This window comes from Procambarus clarkii, chromosome 5 (assembly GCF_040958095.1).
Source record: "Procambarus clarkii isolate CNS0578487 chromosome 5, FALCON_Pclarkii_2.0, whole genome shotgun sequence".
NCBI classification, from domain to species: domain Eukaryota; kingdom Metazoa; phylum Arthropoda; class Malacostraca; order Decapoda; family Cambaridae; genus Procambarus; species Procambarus clarkii.
In genome coordinates, this window is record NC_091154.1 from 31,553,261 (window position 1) to 31,581,199 (window position 27,939).

The 27,939-nt window shown below is 47.8% G+C and overlaps 1 long non-coding RNA gene across 1 annotated transcript in view; it reads right to left on the reverse strand.

Annotated features, from left to right (window-relative positions):
- Positions 1 to 270: 270 nt before the first annotated feature.
- LOC138352440 (uncharacterized) overlaps positions 271 to 27,939 on the reverse strand; it is a 103,519-nt gene continuing 75,850 nt past the window's right edge. Inside the window, exon 3 of the long non-coding RNA XR_011222800.1 lies at positions 271 to 654. This is a non-coding gene — a long non-coding RNA (uncharacterized lncRNA). The remainder of the gene's footprint in view (positions 655 to 27,939) is intronic.

Consider the following 27,939-nt stretch of genomic DNA (forward strand, 5'->3'; position numbering starts at 1 on the left):
TGTGTGTGTGTGTGTGTGTGTGTGTGTCTGTGTCTGTGTCTGTGTGTGTGTGTGTGTGTGTGTGTGTGTGTGTGTGTGTGTGTGTGTGTGTGTGTGTGTGTGTGTGCGTGCGTGCGTGCATGTTTTTGGCAGGGTGCGAATGTTTGCATGTCCGCTACGACCACCCACAACAATGCCAGCAAGTGCCACACTAATGTAGGTCGAGGCCTATCAAGCCTCCAGGGGCTGAGAGGGGGGGGGGATAGAAGAGGTGTTAGGCTTAATTAACTCTTTAAAACATTTCCACTCATCTCTCCTACACCTATCTGGGGATCAAACAGCCGGGGATTAGGTCACCTGCTTCACTATCCGTAATCACTACATGTTTGCATAAGGCAGAAATTTTCACCATTTTTCAACTAGCTGAACACGCTGAACAAGGTACTAAAGTTCTTAAGGTACATCCTCAGTTGTTTGTAAGACTTCATCATTAAAACGAGTATCAAGATTGTGTTTTAAAAAGTTCAATTGCCAAAAAATCGAATCATTGCGTTATTTTATTATTAAACAACACTGCATTTGTAAATTAGTTAAGAGTAATGTAGTGTAGGTACTCACCAGGAGGGTGTGGGGGGAGGGAGGGCTGTTGCTTGACCCATACATGTCACCACGTGTCTGGAACAAAGGTAAATTGTTGTTACAACTCATGCATAGTTACTAGCATACTTTATTATTGCTTTCCCTGATGACTGGCATACACCTCACCTGCCTGATGACTGCAAGTATGATAACTGACCACGCATACACTGCGACAGAGTAAGGGAGGGTAACTGAGGCTACAGAGCGGTGGCTCCATGTATCGCAATACACTGACAAAATGCTTGAAGCTAGGCAAAGCCTAATACAGAATTAAAAAAAAATACCAGTGAGCCACGGGAAATACAGTTTAATGGTCTAACATTATATCTTGTTGATATAAAGCTATATATCTTTAGTCTAGCATAGGTTCCTCAATGTAATGAACACGTTAGGAATCCTTTTCAGTTATATATGGAACTCACATCCCCCTCACTCCTCCCAACCTCATTAGGCTACTCAGATGGTAAACTCACTTAAGAGGTATTGTTAAGTCTACACATATTCCAGAGGCAACATCCAGTTTCATGAGCAATAAAATATATGATTTTGAGCACAGTTGCACTTGAGGAAACTGGTGACTTATAAAATCTGAGACATTTTGAGTAATGCAGTCATCAAAATTTATGACTTGTTTAAAAAGACAATTAACAATTATTGTTAAATTGCTAAAACAATTAACTTGTTATTGTTAAATTGTTACTCCGTAAATTCAAATTAAGATTATTGAGTCTAAGGGGAAAACCATTCTATCAAAGTTTTCTGAGGGGGTTAAAATCTAAGAGGGTATTATGGACAGGATTTTTAATTTTGACTAGTGACCAGTACATACAATTTGCGATATTGCAAAATAATAATAAAAAAGTGGATTATAATTGCAAAATAATAAAAAAGTGGATTATAGTTGCAAAATAATAATAATAAAGTGGCTTATAGGGGCTCCATTGCTACATATCGGAAGGCTTGACCACATAGCTACAAAAAAGGAACTACCAAAACAGGAGGATGGGTTGTATAATTCACTGTTATATATAGCCTAAAGAAAACATCAATATAGATGATAATGCAAAATATTCATAGAATCCAACGCTCTTCTCACACGCTCGTCAACCCTTATAACTCACGTAAGCTTGTTTGGAAGAAAAATAAGAGTAATCTAGTAGGGTTTAACTTCCATAATCTTGAACGACCCGAGCTCTTTCGCCGCCCCTTATCAAAGAGACTGTTGACCATTAAGTAAATAAATATCCTTGAGCACACTGGCCAGGGTCTTGAAGTTCCTTTAATTGATTTTCTAAACTAAGCTGCTATGGCATTTTGTCCGACAATAATTAAGAGAAGCGCCACACTGGACATTAAAGCCCCACTGGACATAAAACCTCAACAGTGGTTTTAATGTCCAGTCTGGGAGGGGGGCTTCTTAATTATTCTTTCTGCCACTTTAGACCCTTGAGGCTGTAGATTTACACTCTAAAATACTCGTTTGTTTTTGTTTATGCAGAGCCATCTCCAGCGTGTCATCATCAACCAATCGCAAGAGACTTGGGGCGGTTACCATGGTGATGGGACGCGCCACAGGGGTCGAACCCTGTCCCGGCATGAACACTCTGACGTCACACATCTCCTGCACACCATATATGTGACGTCACGCATATATGATGAACTCTATCTCACGTTGAACTCTCTCTGGATCACGTTGGGTCAGGTAAGGTTAGACTAAGCTGGGTTTTCTTTAGGGTATATGGTATGTTGGGTTAGGTTGGGAAAGGATAGGTTAAGTTTGGGTTGGGTTAGGTTAAGGTAGGATTAAGTTAGGTTATATTAAGTGTGTTTAAAGAGCAGCAGTGACTTAAATAAGTGCATACATTTCACAGGTTGTATACCTTACAACTTTTGGGGAATTTTTTCATCGCTTGGTTAGCCCAGGCATAAATTAACACTTTCATTTATTTTTAAACAATTCACTGAGTTCGGGGACAGGCAGCCAGAGTGTATACATACATGTTAATCTTATATCGACGTCAACCCCCCCCTCCAAGATTGAACTACTGACCCTCCCCAGGATACAGCCCACGTAACAAGCTGACTAGGATCAAATCCTTGTACTGTATCCATATTTCGCTTCCAGTAGATAAACCACACATGAGATAAAGAAACAAGTAGTGTGTTGGGAAGACTAATAATAACAAACAGCAGCTCCTCTATCACCCTAATATCTCCATAGCTCAAACATTTATGTATACGCGAAAAGACTTACCATTAATGAATAATGATTAACTGCAAATACATATCTATATGTATCCCTTTCAATACATATCTATTGAAAGGGAACATTCCCTGTAACTAGCTGACATTATAAGGTGTGAAGGATAGGTGTAATTGTTAATGTAATAATCTCCGTTGAATCCCGATGAAGAATTTTTGTGCCCTCTGTAATCCTTTTTTTTCCGCTACCGCTCACAGGATGAGTATGGGGTGCACAATAAACTAGCCGCCTCCGGCGGCAACACTCAATCAAATCAACCAGCTAATTCCTGGGTACCTATTTACTGCTAGGTGACCAGGTGCATTAGGGGGATAGGAAACGCCATTTCTGTCCCTCCCAGGACTCGAACCCAGAATTTCCGATTGAGAGTCGAGAAATAACCCAGACTGTACTACCGGGTGACGTGGATTCCAAAGAAAATAAACAAAATCACGTCAAAATAATTGCCCTTATGACCCGCGCCCATTGTCCTAAAATAATTAGGCCCATGACATTCATCAGACCACTTAGGCTGTTTCAGGAACGACGTTGTAGCAGTTAACCAGACCATTCCGCCACTCTGTAAAACTGCAACTACTGGCCTAACCTAACGTACCAACCCAAGCATCCCACCTAACCTAACCTAACCCCACCTAACAAATTTTAACCGATGCATAGAAAAAACAAAAAGTCAACATTACGTCGCTTTTAAATTTGAATAATACGTCGATTCCGCAAAAGAATGCAACGCATTATGTTAAGAGAATGTTTGTATTCGTCGATAAGGAGCTCACCTGGTTCTAGCATTATTAAATAAACCTGACAACAAATATACCTTAATATATAGCTGTCAGTTACTATAAGCCTCGCCAAGAGGACGCTAGAGGAGCCAAGGTAGTCGTCCGCATCCGTAGGCGATAATATATATACCCAAAGACCAACAATAACTTTGGACTCACTAACTTGAGAGAAGCTAAAGGTAAGGAGCAGGGCCCCAGGAAACAAGCTCTCCTGGACGAGGCTATAACAATACTGATTGAGTCAAGCCAAAGGTGCGTGAGCGAAGCCTAAGCCAGGAGTGAGGACAGGCATAGAGACAGGTTCTGGATGTTGCCATATATTCTGCTTGAGACCACCGATATTATTATTAGTGCTAACTCTTGAAAAAATAATATCTAAAATGCATATATTTGTCTGTAGGGTAGGTTAGCATTTTATAAGCACTACAATCACCTTCTGTGGTTGATTGTTCAATAAATCCCTGAACTATATGTTTAACAGATCTCTCACCCTGTCCATGGAGGACAGAAAAAAAGATGTATATATATGCTGCTTAGCATTGTAAATGTCTGGCCACGTCTGTGGTAGAAATGAAAACACTATTCTATTGACCCACATTGACCTTGTAAGGCTCGATATAAGCCTTACAAGCATATATACACTGCTGACTGTCCCCCCGACACAATGCCTTATTATTATTTGTTCTTTGAAGAAGAAGTCTACCTTTGCTCCGGAAGTATTTTCCGGAAATACTTACTGGAAAAGTACTGAAGAGCTGTGGACCTCTCATGTTCAGACAGTGTTCTCTGATTGTGACTATGACGAGCCGGCGAGAAACAATGGGCAGATTTTTCTTTCACCCTATGCCCCTGTTACCTAGCAGTAAAATAGGTACCTGGGTGTTAGTCAGCTGTCACGGGCTGTTTCCTGGGGTTGGAGGCCTGGTCGAGGACCGGGGCGCGTGGGACACTAAGCCCCGAAATCATCTCAAGATAACCTCAAGATAAGATGGCACCTCTACTCTTCACTGGCTCTGTTTTGCCTTTCCTTTCGTAATTACCGTGCAAAATTTGGAACCTGACCTTTCAGTATTTGCCAACTATATGTTATTATGTGATACTTCTTTCGTCTTTCTAAAGCGTACATTTTGAGAGCTTTGAGACGGTCCCAATAATTGAGGTGCTTTATCGTGTCTAAGCGTACCGAATACGTTCTTTATATTCCCTCCATTTCAGCACCCCTCTCCTTCTCTGAAGGGGAAAGCGAGTATCTATCAGTACTCAAAGCAGGATAGCACAAGTCATTTGAGTAGTAGGAGCATCGTGATGGCATCCCTGGATTTGTTGAGCGAAAATTGTTCACGGAATTCAAGTAACTTTCTGATCTGTGGTTTGTTATTACCAGGTATAATATTATTGTTTGTTATTCTCTATTTTAGACTGGGCAGATTAAGAGACGTCTCCAAGGACGATCATCTCTGGTATTGTGTTTGACAGATTATTGAGGCAATTCTCCATTTTGTCTCTTCAACACAGTACCAATCACCCACCATTCTCTTCAGCAGGTTATCACAATACAGTCTCTTGTATCATGTAGTACAGTACAGTCTCTTGTATCATGTAGCACAATACAGTCTCTTGTATCATGTAGCACAATACAGTCTCTTGTATCATGTAGCACAATACAGTCTCTTGTATCATGTAGTACAGTACAGTCTCTTGTATCATGTAGCACAATACAGTCTCTTGTATCATGTAGTACAGTACAGTCTCTTGTATCATGTAGCACAATACAGTCTCTTGTATCATGTAGTACAGTACAGTCTCTTGTATCATGTAGCACAGTACAGTCTCTTGTATCATGTAGTACAGTACAGTCTCTTGTATCATGTAGTACAGTACAGTCTCTTGTATCATGTAGCACAGTACAGTCTCTTGTATCATGTAGCACAATACAGTCTCTTGTATCATGTAGCACAATACAGTCTCTTGTATCATGTAGCACAATACAGTCTCTTGTATCATGTAGCACAATACAGTCTCTTGTATCATGTAGTACAGTACAGTCTCTTGTATCATGTAGCACAATACAGTCTCTTGTATCATGTAGTACAGTACAGTCTCTTGTATCATGTAGTACAGTACAGTCTCTTGTATCATGTAGTACAATACAGTCTCTTGTATCATGTAGTACAGTACAGTCTCTTGTATCATGTAGCACAATACAGTCTCTTGTATCATGTAGTACAGTACAGTCTCTTGTATCATGTAGTACAGTACAGTCTCTTGTATCATGTAGTACAATACAGTCTCTTGTATCATGTAGCACAGTACAGTCTCTTGTATCATGTAGTACAGTACAGTCTCTTGTATCATGTAGTACAGTACAGTCTCTTGTATCATGTAGTACAGTACAGTCTCTTGTATCATGTAGTACAGTACAGTCTCTTGTATCATGTAGCACAGTACAGTCTCTTGTATCATGTAGTACAGTACAGTCTCTTGTATCATGTAGTACAGTACAGTCTCTTGTATCATGTAGTACAATACAGTCTCTTGTATCATGTAGTACAGTACAGTCTCTTGTATCATGTAGTACAGTACAGTCTCTTGTATCATGTAGTACAGTACAGTCTCTTGTATCATGTAGTACAGTACAGTCTCTTGTATCATGTAGTACAGTACAGTCTCTTGTATCATGTAGTACAATACAGTCTCTTGTATCATGTAGTACAGTACAGTCTCTTGTATCATGTAGTACAGTACAGTCTCTTGTATCATGTAGTACAGTACAGTCTCTTGTATCATGTAGTACAGTACAGTCTCTTGTATCATGTAGTACAGTACAGTCTCTTGTATCATGTAGTACAGTACAGTCTCTTGTATCATGTAGCACAGTACAGTCTCTTGTATCATGTAGTACAGTACAGTCTCTTGTATCATGTAGTACAGTACAGTCTCTTGTATCATGTAGTACAGTACAGTCAGAATATGTGGTGGCTGTACATACCATGAACAACAGTCTTGAGCACAACCACAATCCTCGCGGGGTTGAGGCAACACGCTCACTTTCCACAGCAATGTGGATTACAATTGTCAATTGACAATTGTAAATTGTTGACAATTGACTATAAAACCAAAAAAACGGCCAATCTACTCATAAAAAGATCCCCAGACACCAAGCAGAACGCCCTGAAGCAGACCAACGTCGTCTATGCCGTTAAATGTCCACTTGGGGACTGTAAGCCCCAAAGAACTCAGTATATAGGCAAGACAACAACGTCTCTTTCCAGGCGATTAACAATGCATAAACAACAGGGCTCCATCAAGGAACATATAATCTGTTCTCACAACCAGACCATCACCAGAGAAATCTTAACAAACACAGAAATCATCGATAGGTACAGCGATAGCAGGCGGCTCGACATCAGCGAGGCCCTACACATCAAAAAGTCAACACCAGCAATCAACAGCCAATTAATGTACAACTATATTCTACCCACTTCAAGACCCCGAACCAATATGGAAGCATCAAGAGGAAGTATGGGCCAATAGGCCTTCTGCAGTTACTTCCATTCTTATGTTCTCATATCCAAGTTATACCCATTGTTTCGTGTTCTGTCTTGTGTTTGTCATAAGTTTGTTCACCTCACCCAAAACTTTTGTACCATATCACCTCACCCAATAGCGAATAAGTACGATGAATTTGTGTGTAAATTAAGTCTTTGAAAATGTAATAAGCCATTACGAAACGCATTCAGGCGTCAGACCATAAATAAAAATGAATTTTGGGGAATTGATATTTCCATTACCACCAACAGTGAAGAAAAACATAAGAAATATTGAGAAAATTCGTGTTAGAATTATTAATCTTATCTTTTCAATCATATTTAACAACATATGTTTGCAAGAAAGACTGCTACTAACATATATATATATATATATTAGTAGCTGACTGCTACTAATATATATATTACATATACTGCTACTAATATATATTACATATATATATATGTATGTATATATATATATATATATATATATATATATATATATATATATATATATATATATATATATATATATATATATAATTAACATATATACATTATAGAGCTCAAGAGGCATCTTGTTTACTTATGTGGGGTAGAGGCTACAAGGACGACGGTGTCACGTGCCGTGTTTGACAGCATTCAAAGGTCATCTTTTCCTGTCACTGTGACCCCCCCCCTCACACAGTGGCACTACAACATCCCCCTCACACAGTGGCACTACAACATCTCCCCCTCACACAGTGGCACTACAACATCCCCCCTCACACAGTGGCACTACAACATCCCCCCTCACACAGTGGCACTACAACACCCCCCTCACACAGTGGCACTACAACATCCCCCCTCACACAGTGGCACTACAACATCCCCCCCCTCACACAGTGGCACTACAACACCCCCCTCACACAGTGGCACTACAACATCCCACCTCACACAGTGGCACTACAACACCCCCCTCACACAGTGGCACTACAACATCCCCCCTCACACAGTGGCACTACAACATCCCCCCTCACACAGTGGCACTACAACATCCCCCTCACACAGTGGCACTACAACACCCCCCCTCACACAGTGGCACTACAACATCCCCCTCACACAGTGGCACTACAACATCCCCCTCACACAGTGGCACTACAACATCCCCCCTCACACAGTGGCACTACAACATCCCCCTCACACAGTGGCACTACAACATCCCCCCCCTCACACAGTGGCACTACAACACCCCCCTCACACAGTGGCACTACAACATCCCCCCCCTCACACAGTGGCACTACAACATCCCCCCCCTCACACAGTGGCACTACAACATCCCCCCCCCTCACACAGTGGCACTACAACACCCCCCCCCTCACACAGTGGCACTACAACACCCCCCCCCTCACACAGTGGCACTACAACACCCCCCCCCTCACACAGTGGCACTACAACACCCCCCCCCTCACACAGTGGCACTACAACACCCCCCCCCTCACACAGTGGCACTACAACACCCCCCCCCCTCACACAGTGGCACTACAACATCCCCCCCCTCACACAGTGGCACTACAACACCCCCCTCACACAGTGGCACTACAACACCCCCCCCCCTCACACAGTGGCACTACAACATCCCCCCCCTCACACAGTGGCACTACAACATCCCCCCTCACACAGTGGCACTACAACACCCCCCCCTCACACAGTGGCACTACAACATCCCCCCTCACACAGTGGCACTACAACATCCCCCCTCACACAGTGGCACTACAACATCCCCCCTCACACAGTGGCACTACAACATCCCCCCCCCTCACACAGTGGCACTACAACACCCCCCCCTCACACAGTGGCACTACAACACCCCCCCCTCACACAGTGGCACTACAACATCCCCCCCCTCACACAGTGGCACTACCAACATCCCCCCTCACACAGTGGCACTACAACACCCCCCCTCACACAGTGGCACTACAACATCCCCCCCTCACACAGTGGCACTACAACATCCCCCCTCACACAGTGGCACTACAACATCCCCCCCTCACAACAGTGGCACTACAACACCCCCCCTCACACAGTGGCACTACAACATCCCCCCTCACACAGTGGCACTACAACACCCCCCCTCACTACAGTGGCACTGACAAACATCCCCCCCCCGTCACACAGTGGCAGCTACAACATCCCCCCCTCACAACAGTGCAATTACAACATCCCCCCTCAACGACAGTGGCAACTACAACCATCCCCCCCTCACCAGTGGCACTACAACATCCCCCCTCAACACAGTGGCACTGACAACAATCCCCCCCTCCACACAGTGGAACTACACATCCCCCCCGCTCACGACATGTGGCACTACAAATGAATCGCCCCCCCTCACACAGTGGCACTACAACATCCCCCCGCCACACAGTGGCAATACAACATCCCCCTCACACAGTGGCACTACAACATCCCCCCTCACACAGTGGCACTAAACACCCCCCCCCCCTCACACAGTGGCACTACAACATCCCCCCCTCACACAGTGGCACTACAACATCCCCCCTCACACAGTGGCACTACAACATCCCCCCCTCACACAGTGGCACTACAACACCCCCCCCCTCACACAGTGGCACTACAACATCCCCCCTCACACAGTGGCACTACAACACCCCCCCCTCACACAGTGGCACTACAACATCCCCCCTCACACAGTGGCACTACAACACCCCCCTCACACAGTGGCACTACAACATCCCCCCTCACACAGTGGCACTACAACACCCCCCCCCTCACACAGTGGCACTACAACATCCCCCCCCTCACACAGTGGCACTACAACATCCCCCCTCACACAGTGGCACTACAACATCCCCCCTCACACAGTGGCACTACAACACCCCCCCCCTCACACAGTGGCACTAAAACATCCCCCCTCACACAGTGGCACTACAACACCCCCCCCTCACACAGTGGCACTACAACATCCCCCCTCACACAGTGGCACTACAAACACTCCCCCCTCACACAGTGGCACTACAACACCCCCCCCTCACACAGTGGCACTACACCATCTCCACCTCACACAGTGGCACTACAACATCCCCCCCCTCACACAGTGGCACTACACATCCCCCCCCCTCACACAGTGGCACTACAACACCCCCCCTCACACAGTGGCACTACAGACATACCCCCTCACACAGTGGCACTACAACATCTCCCCCCTCACACAGTGGCACTACAACATCCCCCCCCTCACATCAGTGGGCACTACAACACCCCCACCCCCCCTCACACAGTGGCACTACACATCTCCCCCCTCACCACAGTGTGCGACTACAACACCCCCCCCCCCCCCTCACACAGTGGCACTACAACACCCCCCCTCACACAGTGGCACTACAACATCCCCACCCTCACACAGTGGCACTACAACACCCCCCCTCACACAGTCGGGCACTAAGACATCCATCCCCCTCACCACAGTGGCACTACAACATCCCCCCCTCACACAGTGGCACTACAACACCCCCCTCACACAGTGGCACTACAACATCCCCCCTCACACAGTGGCACTACAACATCTCCCCTCACACAGTGGCACTACAACATCCCCCCCACACAGTGGCACTACAACATCTCCCCTCACACAGTGGCACTACAAAACATCTCCCCTCACACAGTGGCACTACAACATCCCCCCTCACACAGTGGCACTACAACATCCCCCCTCACACAGTGGCACTACAACATCTCCCTCACACAGTGGCACTACAACATCCCCCCCTCACACAGTGGCACTACAACATCCCCCCTCACACAGTGGCACTACAACATCTCCCCTCACACAGTGGCACTACAACATCCCCCCCCTCACACAGTGGCACTACAACATCCCCCCCTCACACAGTGGCACTACAACATCTCCCCCCTCACAGTGGCACTACAACATCCCCCTCACACAGTGGCACTACAACACCCCCCCCCTCACCAGTGGCACTACAACATCTCCCCCCTCCACAGTGGCACTACAACATCCCCCCTCACACAGTGGCACTACAACACCCCCCCTCACACAGTGGCACTACAACATCCCCCCTCACACAGTGGCACTACAACATCTCCCCCCTCACACAGTGGCACTACCATCTCCCCCTCACACAGTGGCACTACAACATCCCCCCCTCACACAGTGGCACTACAACACCCCCCTCACACAGTGGCACTACAACACCCCCCTCACACAGTGGCACTACAACATCCCCCCTCACACAGTGCACTACAACACCCCCCCCTCACACAGTGGCACTACAACATCTCCCCCTCACACAGTGGCACTACAACATCCCCCCTCACACAGTGGCACTACAACACCCCCCCCCTCACACAGTGGCACTACAACCCCCCTCACACACAGTGGCACTACAACATCCCCCCTCACACAGTGGCACTACAACACCCCCCCCCTCACACAGTGGCACTACAACACCCCCCCTCACACAGTGGCACTACAAACATCCCCCCTCACACAGTGGCACTACAACACCCCCCTCACACAGTGGCACTACAAACATCCCCCCCCTCACACAGTGGCACTACAACACCCACCCCCCCCCCTCACACAGTGGCACTACAACATCTCCCCTCACACAGTGGCACTACAACACCCCCCCTCACACAGTGGCACTACAACACCCCCCCTCACACAGTGGCACTACAACATCCCCCCTCACACAGTGGCACTACAACACCCCCCTCACACAGTGGCACTACAACATCCCCCCTCACACAGTGGCACTACAACATCCCCCCCCTCACACAGTGGCACTACAACACCCCCCCTCACACAGTGGCACTACAACATCCCCCCTCACACAGTGGCACTACAACACCCCCCCCCTCACACAGTGGCACTACAACATCCCCCCTCACACAGTGGCACTCACAACAGCCCCCCTCACACAGTGGCACTACAACACCCCCCTCACACAGTGGCACTACAACATCCCCCCCTCACACAGTGGCAACTACAACACCCCCCCCTCACACAGTGGCACTACAACATCTCCCCCCCCTCACACAGTGGCACTACAACACCCCCCCTCACACAGTGGCACTACAACACCCCCCTCCACACAGTGGCACTACAACATCCCCCCCTCAACACAGTGGCACTACAACACCCCCCTCACACAGTGGCACTACAACACCCCCCCTCCACACAGTGCACTACAACATCCCCCCTCACACAGTGGCACTACAACACCCCCCCTCACACAGTGGCACTACAACATCCCCCCCTCACACAGTGGCACTACAACATCCCCCCCCTCACACAGTGGCACTACAACATCCCCCCTCACACAGTTGCACTACAACATCTCCCCTCACACAGTGGCACTACAACATCCCCCCTCACACAGTGGCACTACAACACCCCCCCTCACACAGTGGCACTACAACACCCCCCTCACACAGTGGCACTACAACATCCCCCCTCACACAGTGGCACTACAACATCCCCCCCTCACACAGTGGCAACTACAACACCCCCCTCACACAGTGGCACTACAACACCCCCCCCCTCACACAGTGGCACTACAACACCCCCCCCCCCTCACACAGTGGCACTACAACACCCCCCCCCCCCCTCACACAGTGGCACTACAACATCCCCCCCCCTCACACAGTGGCACTACACACCCCCCCCCCCTCAACACAGTGGCACTACAACATCCCCCCCCCTCACACAGTGGCACTACAACATCCCCCCCCTCACACAGTGGCACTACAAACACCCCCCCCCCTCACACAGTGGCACTACAACACCCCCCCCCCCTCACACAGTGGCACTACAACATCCCCCTCACACAGTGGCACTACAACATCTCCCCTCACACAGTGGCACTACAACATCCCCCCTCACACAGTGGCACTACAACATCCCCCCCTCACACAGTGGCACTACAACATCCCCCCTCACACAGTGGCACTACAACATCCCCCCTCACACAGTGGCACTACAACATCCCCCCTCACACAGTGGCACTACAACATCCCCCCTCACACAGTGGCACTACAACATCTCCCCTCACACAGTGGCACTACAACATCTCCCCCTCACACAGTGGCACTACAACATCCCCCCCTCACACAGTGGCACTACAACATCCCCCCTCACACAGTGGCACTACAACATCTCCCTCACACAGTGGCACTACAACATCCCCCCCTCACACAGTGGCACTACAACATCCCCACTCACACAGTGGCACTACAACATCTCCCCTCACACAGTGGCACTACAACATCCCCCCCTCACACAGTGGCACTACAACATCCCCCCCCTCACACAGTGGCACTACAACATCTCCCCCCTCACACAGTGGCACTACAACATCCCCCTCACACAGTGGCACTACAACACCCCCCCCCCTCACACAGTGGCACTACAACATCTCCCCCCTCACACAGTGGCACTACAACATCCCCCCCTCACACAGTGGCACTACAACATCCCCCCCTCACACAGTGGCACTACAACATCCCCCCTCACACAGTGGCACTACAACATCTCCCCCCTCACACAGTGGCACTACAACATCTCCCCCTCACACAGTGGCACTACAACATCCCCCCCCTCACACAGTGGCACTACAACACCCCCCTCACACAGTGGCACTACAACACCCCCCTCACACAGTGGCACTACAACATCCCCCCTCACACAGTGGCACTACAACACCCCCCCTCACACAGTGGCACTACAACATCTCCCCCTCACACAGTGGCACTACAACATCCCCCCTCACACAGTGGCACTACAACACCCCCCCCTCACACAGTGGCACTACAACACCCCCCTCACACAGTGGCACTACAACATCCCCCCTCACACAGTGGCACTACAACACCCCCCCCCTCACACAGTGGCACTACAACACCCCCCTCACACAGTGGCACTACAACATCCCCCCTCACACAGTGGCACTACAACACCCCCCTCACACAGTGGCACTACAACATCCCCCCTCACACAGTGGCACTACAACACCCCCCCCCCCTCACACAGTGGCACTACAACATCTCCCCTCACACAGTGGCACTACAACACCCCCCTCACACAGTGGCACTACAAACACCCCCCTCACACAGTGGCACTACAACATCCCCCCTCACACAGTGGCACTACAACACCCCCCTCACACAGTGGCACTACAACACCCCCCTCACACAGTGGCACTACAACATCCCCCCTCACACAGTGGCACTACAACACCCCCCTCACACAGTGGCACTACAACATCCCCCCTCACACAGTGGCACTACAACACCCCCCCCCCTCACACAGTGGCACTACAACATCCCCCCTCACACAGTGGCACTACAACATCTCCCCCTCACACAGTGGCACTACAACATCCCCCCTCACACAGTGGCACTACAACACCCCCCCCCCTCACACAGTGGCACTACAACATCTCCCCCTCACACAGTGGCACTACAACATCCCCCCTCACACAGTGGCACTACAACACCCCCCCCCCTCACACAGTGGCACTACAACACCCCCCTCACACAGTGGCACTACAACATCCCCCCTCACACAGTGGCACTACAACACCCCCCTCACACAGTGGCACTACAACACCCCCCCCCTCACACAGTGGCACTACAACATCCCCCCCTCACACAGTGGCACTACAACACCCCCCCTCACACAGTGGCACTACAACATCCCCCCCCCTCACACAGTGGCACTACATCCCCCCCTCACACAGTGGCACTACAACATCTCCCCCTCACACAGTGGCACTACAACATCTCCCCCTCACACAGTGGCACTACAACATTCCCCCTCACACAGTGGCACTACAACATCTCCCCCTCACACAGTGGCACTACAACACCCCCCCTCACACAGTGGCACTACAACATCCCCCTCACACAGTGGCACTACAACATCCCCCCCCTCACACAGTGGCACTACAACACCCCCCTCACACAGTGGCACTACAACACCCCCCCCTCACACAGTGGCACTACAACACCCCCCCCCCTCACACAGTGGCACTACAACACCCCCCCCCCTCACACAGTGGCACTACAACATCCCCCCCCCTCACACAGTGGCACTACAACACCCCCCCCCCTCACACAGTGGCACTACAACATCCCCCCCCCTCACACAGTGGCACTACAACATCCCCCCTCACACAGTGGCACTACAACACCCCCCCCCCCTCACACAGTGGCACTACAACACCCCCCCCCCCCTCACACAGTGGCACTACAACATCCCCCCTCACACAGTGGCACTACAACATCTCCCCTCACACAGTGGCACTACAACATCCCCCCCTCACACAGTGGCACTACAACATCCCCCCCTCACACAGTGGCACTACAACATCCCCCCTCACACAGTGGCACTACAACATCCCCCCCTCACACAGTGGCACTACAACATCCCCCCTCACACAGTGGCACTACAACATCCCCCTCACACAGTGGCACTACAACATCCCCCCCTCACACAGTGGCACTACAACATCCCCCCTCACACAGTGGCACTACAACATCCCCCCTCACACAGTGGCACTACAACATCCCCCCCTCACACAGTGGCACTACAACATCCCCCCTCACACAGTGGCACTACAACATCCCCCCCTCACACAGTGGCACTACAACATCTCCCCCTCACACAGTGGCACTACAACACCCCCCTCACACAGTGGCACTACAACATCCCCCCTCACACAGTGGCACTACAACATCCCCCTCACACAGTGGCACTACAACACCCCCCCTCACACAGTGGCACTACAACATCCCCCCTCACACAGTGGCACTACAACATCTCCCCTCACACAGTGGCACTACAACATCCCCCCTCACACAGTGGCACTACAACATCCCCCCTCACACAGTGGCACTACAACATCCCCCCCTCACACAGTGGCACTACAACATCTCCCCTCACACAGTGGCACTACAACATCCCCCCTCACACAGTGGCACTACAACATCTCCCCTCACACAGTGGCACTACAACATCCCCCCTCACACAGTGGCACTACAACATCCCCCCTCACACAGTGGCACTACAACATCCCCCCCTCACACAGTGGCACTACAACATCCCCCCTCACACAGTGGCACTACAACATCCCCCCTCACACAGTGATACAACCCCCCACCCTCCAAATCCTGATAGACGGGCATAATAACCACTACAGATAGACAGAGAGGACAAATCTACCAGAGACAGAGCAACAGCGACGAGGCAGACAGACAGACAGACAGACAGACAGACAGACAGACAGACAGACAGACAGACAGACTGACTTCGACGACTGGCTGGTGGCCTTGGACGACGCGGGGCGAGCCGTGGCACCCTGGAGGCTTGGCACTCTGGCGCCGGAGGTGCCACGGAGCTAAGAAAGAGGAGAGGTTAGTAGGCACTTAAGAGGAGGTGAAGAATGCAAAGAACAGGGCGGATGAACGGCAGGGGTGGATGAGGGGAAGAGAGAAGAGGCCTAAGGGGTAAGGGGAGAGAAGGGGAGGAGGATTAAGGGGAGCTGAGAGAGGGCAAGAGGGAGAAGGCAGCCCCCACAGCGTCACACGTCGGCGCCAGGGTTGGTCTATTTTGGTGAGAGAGCATGGACGCCTTCCCTTATCTTGGTGACCATTATCCTGGTCACTTCTACCAGCCTGGTCACCACTATCCTGGTCACCACTATCCTGGTCACTACTACCAGCCTGGTCACCACTATCCTGTTCACTACTACCAGCCTGGTCACCACTATCCTGGTCACCACTACCAGCCTGGTCACCACTATCCTGGTCACAACTACCAGCCTGGTCACCACTATCCTGGTCACCACTACAAGCCTGGTCACCACTATCCTGGTCACCACTATCCTGGTCACCACTATCCTGGTCACTACTACCAGCCTGGTCACCACTATCCTGGTGACCACTACAAGCCTGGTCACCACTATCCTGGTCACTACTACCAGCCTGGTCACCATACTGGTGTTTCAGTTTTATACTTTTAAGTTTGTAGATGCTAGGAAAAAAAAGTTTTGTCGATTCAACAGTACCTGATACCTGATACCTGCTTGATGATGGGGTTCTGGGAGTTCTTCTACTCCCCAAGCCCGGCCCGAGGCCAGGCTTGACATGGAGGCTCGTTCAAGCAAGCAGTTGGTACCTGCACTCCAGTAGGATAGCCTGATTTAGCTACTCAGAACGAAATGTCCATGTAGCACTGGCTATGGTGAGCCCGTAAACTTCGTAGCGCTTTGGGACCTCATGAACGGTTTTATTTAATAAGACTTGAGGAAACACGTACAAGTTTTACCCCTCAAGTGGAACGAGGCCCAGTTCGCCTCAGGTTGTGATCTGACCCCCTAACAATGGTACCATCTTTGGTACCATTGCTAGGGAATGGTACCTCACAGTGGTACCATTCGCTCCATCAACACACAGTTGTAGTACAAACAATGGTCTGTTACACCACTATCCATGTTCTGTCTAGAGATAGTTAACAGGAGGCATTTACTATACTACAAAGCTTACATAGTCATTCACTAACATTATACCAGCACTTATAATAATAAAATTAAAAAAAAAAAATAATCTAGCTCAACAAAAAACTTGCAAGTCAGCGAAGATGATAATATTTAAGCGCGCCAAAATGCTAGGATTAAGCATTTAATCAACATTATATACGAATACAACACTGAATTACCCATTGTTTTGAAAATATATATATCACTCTCATTGATATTAATGCCAAGACTATCATTACTGGAATAAGAGTCTCATGGGGTGATATTGTCATATAATTATTGGTAATATAAATGTTTACTAGAGAGGGAGGGAGTAGGATATTTAATCAAAACAATTATTTCTTCTGAGGCATAACTACTAGGCTCTAGGCTAGGCTAGGCTAGGCTAGGCTAGGCTAACTACTAATAAACACTAGGCTCATCCAGCCACATATAACAGCATTAATAACACCCCCCCCCCCCCGTTCTATGAGTACAGTAAACGACCAGCTCATCCTGTTTTGGTAGTACTTATAGGAAGGATGAGCACCATAGCACATATACCGACGTATAACGACATTAGAAAGTAGAAATCGGTACTATTGTATTTGGACAAACAGTGAAACGATTTTCTACTTATGTTGTGAAGACAACTAAACTAACCTAACCTAACTTTCCTAGGTCTAATACATGCTATCTGAGGCCTAATATAGTAAATATGTGTACTATACTAGGCCTAGGAATATTTAAGTGTGTTTTTTAGCTTCTTTTTTTTTCGAATTCAATAAAGTGAACAGTACAGAGTTCTACTGTTCATTTGTTCTACTGTTCTACTGTTCATTTGTTCTACTGTTCTATTGTTCATTTGCTTAGTACGTAATTTTTTGTACTATGGTTACCTTACCTTGAGGTTACCTTGAGGTGCTTTCGTGGCTTAGCGTCCCCGCGGCCCGGTCGTCGACCAAGCCTCCTGGTTGCTCAACTGATCAACCAGGCTGTTGGACGCGGCTGCTTGCAGCCTGACGTATGAGTCACAGCCTGGTTGGTGCCCCTATGGTGCATACAGTTACAAAAAATACCATCTAACCAAGAGACTGGGATACAATAACACAAAAGAGCTCAAACACCTCTACTGACGGGCACCGCTCCTGTGCCAGGTAAGTCCACTACGGGCTCACCATAGCCCGTGCTACTTGCCCCGCTCCTGTGCCAGGTAAGTCCACTACGGGCTCACCATAGCCCGTGCTACTTGCCCCGCTCCTGTGCCAGGTAAGTCTACTACGGGCTCACCATAGCCCGTGCTACTTGCCCCGCTCCTGTGCCAGGTAAGTCTACTACGGGCTCACCATAGCCCGTGCTACTTGCCCCGCTCCTGTGCCAGGTAAGTCTACTACGGGCTCACCATAGCCCGTGCTACTTGCCCCGCTCCTGTGCCAGGTAAGTCCACTACGGGTTCACCATAGCCCGTGCTACTTGCCCCGCTCCTGTGCCAGGTAAGTACACTACGGGCTCACCATAGCCCGTGCTACTTGCCCCGCTCCTGTGCCAGGTAAGTCCACTACGGGTTCACCATAGCCCGTGCTACTTGCCCCGCTCCTGTGCCAGGTAAGTCCACTACAGGCTCACCATAGCCCGTGCTACTTGCCCCGCTCCTGTGCCAGGTAAGTCCACTACGGGCTCACCATAGCCCGTGCTACTTGCCCCGCTCCTGTGCCAGGTAAGTCCACTACGGGCTCACCATAGCCCGTGCTACTTGCCCCGCTCCTGTGCCAGGTAAGTCCACTACAGGCTCACCATAGCCCGTGCTACTTGCCCCGCTCCTGTGCCAGGTAAGTCCACTACGGGCTCACCATAGCCCGTGCTACTTGCCCCGCTCCTGTGCCAGGTAAATCCACTACGGGCTCACCATAGCAGGTGCTACTTGCCCCGCTCCTGTGCCAGGTAAGTCCACTACGGGCTCACCATAGCCCGTGCTACTTGCCCCGCTCCTGTGCCAGGTACGGGCTCACCATAGCCCGTGCTACTTGGAACTTGTTCCGAGTAGCTGAATCTATAACAACAACAACAACCACTACTAACTGCTGTATTGATGCTACTGTTACGGGCTATTCATGCCCGTGCCACCTCTTGGGGTGGCTTAATCTTCATCAATCAATCACTACTGAAAGACTGTGATAACCCACACAAGCACATGTGTGGGTTATCCACACATGGCTGTGTAAGCTGGAGAGATAAGCTGGGATAACTGGAATGACACTCCGAGTTGATTAAGGGAGCACCTGTAGGGCAGAAAACAGAGGGTGAGAGTGTAAGAGGTGGTGTCGATGCGGAGGGTTGGGACAAGCGGGTTCCTCTGGGCTCCTACCTACGACTGGTACAGTTTTTCATCTGTGTGAATGAGTTACCCAGTTAAATGATCTCGCACATGTTGATGTTTGCTGATGAAGGGAAGGGAATTATCAAGGGGAAACCGCAAAGCCATTACGACTATACAGCACTGGGAAGGAGATCAGGATAAGGATTAGGGATGAGAGACGGGAGGGTATGGAATAGTTCCCAAGTACTTGGACGGTCGGGGATTGAACGCCGACCTGTAAGCAGCGAGACCGTCGCTCTACCGTCCAGTCCAAGTGGTTGGACGTGGAAATAATTCCAGCACTAACACGAGAGACACACATAAACAAGGTAACATCAGCAACATATGAGTAGCTGGCAAACATTAACACGGCAATTAAAAGCCAATTATGGACTTTTTTCAAGACAATCTGTCCAGTCCAAGAGTTGTACTAGGACCTGCAGCACCACCACGAGCACGGGGTCTACACCTGCAGCACCACCACGAGCACGGGGTCTACACCTGCAGCACCACCACGAGCACGGGGTCTACACCTGCAGCACCACCAGCAGCACGGGGTCTACACCTGCAGCACCACCACGAGCACGGGGTCTACACCTGCAGCACCACCACGAGCACGGGGTCTACACCTGCAGCACCACCACGAGCACGGGGTCTACACCTGCAGCACCACCACGAGCACGGGGTCTGCACCTGCAGCACCACCACGAGCACGGGGTCTACACCTGGTGAAGCGCACAGCTACAAGTGCAGGTTACCAGCAACATTACTGACTTAAGCAAGAGGACTAATATCTACGAGGACGATAGCTTAGGACGATACAAACAAATCCACAAGAGCCGTGATGAGGGTTCGAACTTACGTCCAGGGTGAAGTTCGAACTCTAATCACGGCCCTGGTGGATTTGTTCATTTGATGTATCACGTTATTGTAATTTCTGTGTGTATTAGGACGATAGATACTCCAAAAACGATAGTGGCAATAGCTACTGTGGACGGAGCGGACAAAATAATGACTCTTCTACCTCAAAAATGTCCAGGTTCTGTACTACTTAATTTCAAAAGGACACATCAAAACCCGAAACAGGTTAATCATTAATCAAACCTAATTTGTCCGACGCTTAAATAAGTAATCATACGCCTAACATACACGCACTATAGGCCTACTTTAGTGTATATATGTACAAGACTTAGGCCTAGCAAAAATTTGGTTTGAATTCTGCCTTCTTTCTATGGCCCGCTACAAGATTCAAACCGTTCCATTCAACCCGTTCATTCAACCCGTTCATTCAACCCGTTCATTCAACCCGTTCATTCAACCCGTTCATTCAACCCGTTCATTCAACCCGTTCATTCAACCCGTTCATTCAACCCGTTCGAGAACGGGTTACAAGATTATTAGTACAAAATGTTAATTTTTTTGAGGTGCTTGAATCCATATTTTGTTTATTACATAAATAGTAACATTATTTGGTACATTCTAACCATGGTAGTTAGGTCAATTATACAGCTGTCCTAGCCTATATGGACGTTTACATAGTTTATATCAAGAGTTTGATTTCAAGTGTTAATGTTTATGATTTCAAGTGTTAATGTTTATGATTTCAAGTGTTAATGTTTATGATTTCAAGTGTTAATGTTTATGATTTCAAGTGTTAATGTTTATGATTTCAAGTGTTAATGTTTATGATTTCAAGTGTTAATGTTTATGATTTCAAGTGTTAATGTTTATGATTTCAAGTGTTAATGTTTATGATTTCAAGTGTTAATGTTTATGATTTCAAGTGTTAATGTTTATGATTTCAAGTGTTAATGTTTATGATTTCAAGTGTTAAAAGTCTTTTTTAACCTATGATGTAGATCATTTACAATGTCAGTTGATGCCTAGTCCAAGGTGCTTGTGCTGCTCACATGTTTCACTGTTTTCATTGTTGATTTTGAAAGCTAGAGGAACATTGATTTTGTTATAGAGATAATGACACCGCATTCAACGCTTTTTAGAACCAAGAAGAATTAATGTGTATGCAGGGGAAGGGAAGGGAACTATCAGGAAGAAAGCGCCAAGCCATGACGACTATATAGCACTTGGAAGGGGATCAGGATAAGGACTTGGGATGGGACGGAGGGAAAGGAATCGTGCCCAACCACTTGGACGGTCGGGGATTGAACGCCGACCTGTTTGAAACAAGCTAATGCGAAACATTAGCTTGGCGAGTATAATGCTCTCAAAAACTTTGCACATACAGGATGTCAAAGAAATAGATCTGATATTTCAGATATTTCAGAAATAGATCTGTTCTTGCGAAATTGGAATAGGTATGCGCTATCCGGGACGCCTGATAGCTGAGTGGACAGCGCTTTGGAAACGTAGTCCTGAGGTTCCGGGTTCGATCCCCGGTGGAGGCGGAGACAAATGGGCAAAATGTTTCTATCACCCTGACGCCCCTGTTACCAAACAGTAAACAGGTACCTGGGAGTTAGACAGCTGCTACGGGCTGCTTCCTGGGGGGAGGTGTAACAAAAAGGAGGCCTGGTCGAGGACCGGGCCGCGGGGACGCTAAGCCCCGAACTCATCTCAAGATAACCTCAAGATGTGCATTATGAGTGCATAATGTGCCTCGTGCTGTGATTAAATAGTTTATTATTATTATTATTATTATTTTCTACCACAGACGTGGCCAGACATTTACAATGCTAACCAACATATATACATTTTCTTCTGTCCTCCATGGACAGGGTGAGAGATGTGTCAAACATATAGTTCAGGGATTTGTTGAACAACTTTATCAGAGGGCTGTTTGGCAGCTCAGCTAGTACAGGCATGGTATTATGCCATCTTCTCCAGGGGAAGTCGCCTTAACTGTTGTGAGTACATTTGTAATTTTTTTAAAAGGGATTATGTCATTGTTATCATCTGGAACTATGATTCATCATCAATCATCTGGAACTATGATCCATCATCAATTCCCCCTCAGATACTCCGGAGCAATTGATGTCGAAGTTGTGATGATGTTGGTACTAGCAATATGGTGGGATATTCAGGGCAGTTTTTTTTTATATTGGCAATACTTGCATATTGTTCAAGCATCATACCGGCGTAGGCTGTAGATGAGTGGTGAGTAAGCTGATGAGTGGTGAGTAAGCTGATGAGTGGTAAGCTGATGAGTGGTAAGCTGATGAGTGGTAAGCTGATGAGTGGTGAGTAAGCTGATGAGTAGTGAGTAAGCTGATGAGTGTAAGTAAGCTGATGAGTAGTTAGTAAGCTGATAAGTGGTGAGTAAGCTGATGAGTAGTGAGTAAGCTGATGAGTGATAGACTACGAAATCTTCTTAATTTTATTCCTCATTTGGGCTGACAATGTCGCGTGACTCTTACCTTCACAAAATGTGTTCCCAAGTGCTGGTCTTACAGCTCCTGTTTAGCTCTCTAAGACTCTTAAGTGGCATTAGGAAATACGTTGAGGCTGTCAGCTGTCGTGTGTGCTTTATACTGTTCAGTTGAGATAAGAACATTCTCGTATATGTATGTCTTGCGCAGTTTAAGGGTTAAGGCGTGACTCACAGACCCACCTTGCTCCCTGGTCTGTGTCTGGTGGATTCAACAGACCCGAAGCAGCAAGCAAGGCACAGAGGTGGGTCTCTGACTCACGTCTTAAGATAAGAATGCTCTCGTGCATGGACTGAACTGAAGGACGTAGAGCACACACACACACACACACACATACACACACACACACACACACACACACACACATACACACACACATACACACATTTCATACCTCCCTCAACATACTTATTAATGCCAGCTCTGACTTTAGATATCTATAAGAACAATAAATCTGAGGTTTGAAGCCTCAGGAATGAATGAGGTATGAGAGAGCCAAGAAACATTGAGTAAGGAGTTGTAAGTGGAGTGAGGGAGAGAGAGGGAGGGGGGTAGGAGTGTGAGGGAAGGGCCAGGGGTGTGAGGGAGGGACCAGGGGGTGTGAGGGAACACTTGATGGTGAGGCAGGTGGTGAGGATGGCGTCTACCACCAGAGCGACGTAGTGATGGATAACTAGCCACACGGGTAACAAGGTGCACCAGGAGGAACACGACCATTGGATCAGCCCATCCTCTCCAGTTGCCACAAGGGACAGAAAATGGTGTACTAAAGCACTCCAACCTAACCTAACCTAACCTAACCTAACCAAACGACCCCACGCATAGAAAACGTGAATGTTTGTGAGCAGCCATGACATATAGCCCATCATATTTTATCTGTTGCAGATTTTGACGTCAAAATGCCATGTATTATCCTAAAGGAGAAGTTGCAAGGAATGCAGACACAAGGATAACGGCTGTATAAGGTTATACACAGACACCAACAATGACACATGACCCGAAAATATATCATGGCTTTCCATAGTCTGGGGGGACAGGAAGCCTGTTGGGGTTATCGAGGTTCCGTCCAGGATACAACCCACAACAGATGCCTAAAACACAGGAACCTATTTACTGCCAGGTTCATGAACATGTGCATCAGGTGAAAGGAAACGTCGCGTAAAAGTACAGGTCCGTCCGCCGAAATCGAACCTGGGTCCTGAAATTGTGGGTGTGATGCGACCGCGCTCACCACCGTTATTTAAAGTCTGCTGCAAGTGGTGGAACTACACAATGGTACACACACAACACCCCCACTGTGGTACTCCAGACCTCTACCCCTCTCTCTCTACCTCTCTCTCTTACACTCTCTCTCTCTCTCTCTCTCTCTCTCTCTCTCTCTCTCTCTCTCTCTCTCTCTCTCTCTCTCTCTCTCTCTCTCTCTCTCTCTCTCTCTCTCTCCCTCTCTCTCCCTCTCTCTCTCTCTCTCTCTCTCTCTCTCTCTCTCTCTCTCTCTCTCTCTCTCTCTCTCTCTCTCTCTCTCTCTCTCTCTCTCTCTCTCTCTCTCAATGGATTCGTGTTGAATGGCTCTCTCTGTGTATTGACTGGCTGTACCAGTCTCCTACAGTCTCTGTTTCTCCAAAATGATCTTTCTGCATTAGGCGTTTTACTACCTTTCAATAAGAGGTGCGTCCCTCGCCAGTTGACTGACTCTCAACTGGGATTTTGGTCCCAGTTGAGAGGCTGGGATCAAAGAGTCGAAGCACCACCCCAGCAAGCACAACTACGTGAGTACAACTACATGAGTACAGGTCCGGGGCTTAAGCCGGTCACCACTGAGTGAGTGTTCGAAGCCTCAATGACTCACATCAGCCGTACATCTTGGCCAGTATTATCTAATTAAACTCTCGAAACTTGTAAAGCCTTATTTTGTGTGGCTGGTGGTTGCCACGCCCACCAGACACGGTGTACAGTGTTGTAAGGTGCTGTGACCCGTCTCAGACGTGCTGTTAACACGTCAGGGAGGAAGACGGGCAATCTTCTGTCTGTCTGTCAGACGAAAGTGTAGTTTGTCAAGGATGTTTTATCAAGGGACAGACATATGGCTCAAAATAAAAGATCGTCGAAACTTTGATTCAGATCGAATCAGAGTTTCCGATCATCCTGGAAATAAGAACATTTTAGTAGTTGGGCGCCACTTGGAGGAACAATATGGGTCCCGACAGCAGGGTTCCTTCTCGAACCACACTCTACTGAATTCACAATTGAAAATTTCGGGTTCGAATCCCAGGCGGACGGAAATGGATGGGTGCATTTCCTAGCATTTCCTATCACCTAATGCGTCTCTTCACTCAGTAGTAAAAAAGTACCAAGGAGTTAGTCAGTTTATTGTTGGCTTTCATCCTGGGGATGGTCAGTAGTTCGAGGTTGGGGAGAGCTTAATATAAGCCTAACTTAAGTATATACACTGGCTACCGGTCCCTCGACATAATGTATTATTATTTTTATTAAGACAATTTTGATAGTAAGATGCAGGTGATGGTTTCATTAAGTGAGGCCATTAGTTGATGGTGTGACCAATATGTAACGTCACCAGAGACGCTTGTAACTTAATGTTCGCCTCACAGGAGGAAGGTGAGAGGGAGGAAGGGTGCAGGTCCAGCCCGTCCTCATAAGCAAAGACCCAAAAGTCCATTCCATGCACCCGCCAAACCCCAGCTGTTTATGAATGAAAAAACGGTTTACACACGACTCACAACTGATGACGTCCGAACACTTCCGGAACAAGTGCTTCGCTCACGTCCTCTGTTCGAATTCTATAAATGCTTCACCCACGTACTACAAATACAAATAATCGCCAACAGAACCTAAACACCTAACCTAACCTATGCCTATATATGCACAATAAGCTAATATATTATAATATAAATTTATATTTGAGAAAATTCTCGTTTTGAATGAACAGCATGTACAAATTTAGGAATGCGTCTGTGGGGGTCGACCGCTGGATGGAATGGACTTGTTCTGAGGACGGGTTGAGATGTGTCATAAGTAAAATCAAAGAACTGTATGAACCTCAGAGGCCAACGATAATCTACCAGCAAATAACAAAATATTGACGGAACAAAGGATGAAGTTTTCAAGGGAAAATTCTGCATAGGTTTTGTAGGAAGTACCTAATTAGCCTGTAGGCTAATGTAGGCCTGATGGCTATGTAGGCCTGCTGGCCGCTGACAGCAACAGCGTCTCCGATCAAGTTATCGCAAGAAAAGCCTGGCCATAGATCTGACTACAGGAGAACTCACGAAACAGGTTACAGGTACAGCGGACTGTCACACAGTCATCTTGTACCTCTCGTCACACCCGCTTTATAAGAGAAGGAACAGGTCTGGGGCCAGATTCACGAAAGCACTTACGAACGTGCACATCTTTCCTCAATCTTTGACGACTTTGGTTACATTTATTAAACAGTTTACAAGCATGAAAACGTCCAATTCAACTGTTGTTATTGTTATAAACAGCCTCCTGGTGCTTCGGAGCTCATTAACTGTTTAATAATTGGAAACAAAGCCGCCAAAGTTTAAGAAAAATGTACAGGTTCGTCAGTGCTTGCGTAAGTGCTGTCGTGAATCTGGCCCCTGCACGGCAGCTGTGAAATAAAGCAAATTAAAATTTTCTGAAAATTTCTGAAAATTGAAAATAAATCTGAAAATTTCATAACACAAAAATGGGCGTAAAAAGGTGGCTGGCTCCAGACACCTAAGGTTTTCAACGGCGGATCAAGATAGACAGCAAATAATAACTCATTTATCCCATTCTGTCTATCTTGAAAGTGCTAGGATAGAGTAGGATAGATAGGCTGCAGTTGAGGCTGTATTAAGGTTAATGTTTTGTTCTGCTGTACTGTTGATTTAGTTCCATTAGTACCCATCAATATTTATATGGAAACGTTGACAGAAATAAGTCAAATACAGTGCCACATACAACAGCATGTTATATCACAGCGGATGTTGTATTCTGTTCCAGAACTAAACCCACTAGACAGGGAGAGATTCCAATCAAATATTCTGAAAAACATCTAGGACAACTTTTGTAATGCATTTAGAATCCTGAAAATGATGACAAATAGTATACGAAGTTAATATATATATATATATTTGTGAAATATGGGAACTCCCAAATTATTGACTTTGGTAAGTGAAATTGTGAATGGAAGAAATGCTTTAGATATATCTTAACTATTCATTCTCATTGAGACTCGCTGCGTAGCCTCATGTCCTCATCTTCCGTTGAAGAAATAATTCACAATCGAATGATCTATTTTTGTTTACCTTTGCCCAACCACTTGAGCTGGACGGTAGAGCGACAGTCTCCCTTCATGCAGGTCAGCGTTCAATCCCCGACCGTCCAAGTGATTGGACACCATTCCTTTCCTCCCCCCATCCCTAATCCCTATCCTGATCACTTCTCGAGTTCTTTATAATCGTAGT